The sequence below is a fragment of the Lottia gigantea genome (genome assembly GCF_000327385.1).
Source record: "Lottia gigantea unplaced genomic scaffold LOTGIsca_545, whole genome shotgun sequence".
Lineage (NCBI taxonomy): Eukaryota > Metazoa > Mollusca > Gastropoda > Lottiidae > Lottia > Lottia gigantea.
In genome coordinates, this window is record NW_008709870.1 from 24,713 (window position 1) to 26,106 (window position 1,394).

Below are 1,394 nucleotides of genomic sequence, written 5' to 3' on the forward strand. Positions count from 1 at the left end.
AAAAAATATAGTTTTTGGGAAGGATTATTGTTGTCAAGAAAGAGGAGTTGTGAATGGAATTCCATTTAATCTCAATCCAGTGGTGGAAGCTGAGGCTACTGTCTGTCTCCAATGACTAAGATTGCAGGATAATGAATCATTTACATTTCAAGACAATCTATGAGTTTGAATTCTGTTCATGATGTGTCATTCTGTGAAGACTTGATAGAAATATAATGGAAGACATGTTAGAAGCAGACCTTTCATTTCAAAATTGAATTTGGCAATAGCCAAGAAATTTTAAAAATGTATTTAAAACACAGGGATACTGGGGCTTCCAGTTCCATATAGAAAAATGAGCAATACATCACTTGCACAGCGATATAGAAATAAATATAATGACAGGTGGCACAGAGTGGAACTTTGCTAACCTTCTAGGTTAATTAGGTCACGTGCCACGTGTAACAGTCTAAAGTTACAATATTTTCTGACTTTGGAAGGTGCTATTAAACCAGCAGCTGTCATTAGACTTCAAATATGAAGGTATGAATCTATAGCCAAGGTCAATGACATTCGATCCTACAAAGGTCAAGGTCAACAAAGGTCAATGTCAAAATTTGAAAATATGGAAATTCCAAAACCCGTTCCTATATAAAGCTGAAACAATTGAGCTTTTAACACAAACTGGCCAAATGGATGAGGTAATTGTGTGCAAAGTCCCTTTTTAAACAAATGTATCCTATGCGAGTTATGCTCCTGCACCAAAATGTCAATAATGAGTCATTTAATCCCGATGTGCCACGTCCACCTCAACTTTTTTGTGATAGATTGAATTATATTTTTAATGTCTAGCAGGATTCCGAATTTCAACCTTTTACATCATAATGGTCAAAAGATATACCCACACCCATATCCAAGAATCGAAAATATTATAAGAAATACTAAGATTTCAAAAAACACCAATTTCAATTTTTCATTAAAAAGCTTTGGTTGTATATATTAAAGAGCTAGAAAAGCACATTCCGAATCTGAAAAAATCAACCCTCTAAGTTGATTAGTCACATACTAGAGCAGTCCAAGTTTCGAATTTGGCTGTTTTTGGACAGCTATAAAACCAGAAGTAGATGTCCGAGGGCAAATATCAAAGTATAAATTGATAACCAAGATCAATGGCCTTTGACCTCGCATAAGTTAAGGTCATCAAAGGTCAAGGTCATGAGATATGACTCTTGGAACTTCGGAATAATTCAACCGCAAATTGCAAAAAAACCAAAGCGAAATTCAAAAAATGGCTAAGCCATTATCTCTGAATAGATTTAGATGCATTTCAGAAAAATCAAAATGGCAATCAAAGTATTACGTTCGATCCTCATTTTATCTTCTGCATTTTTTGTCAGAACGTTGGCAAAAGAGTT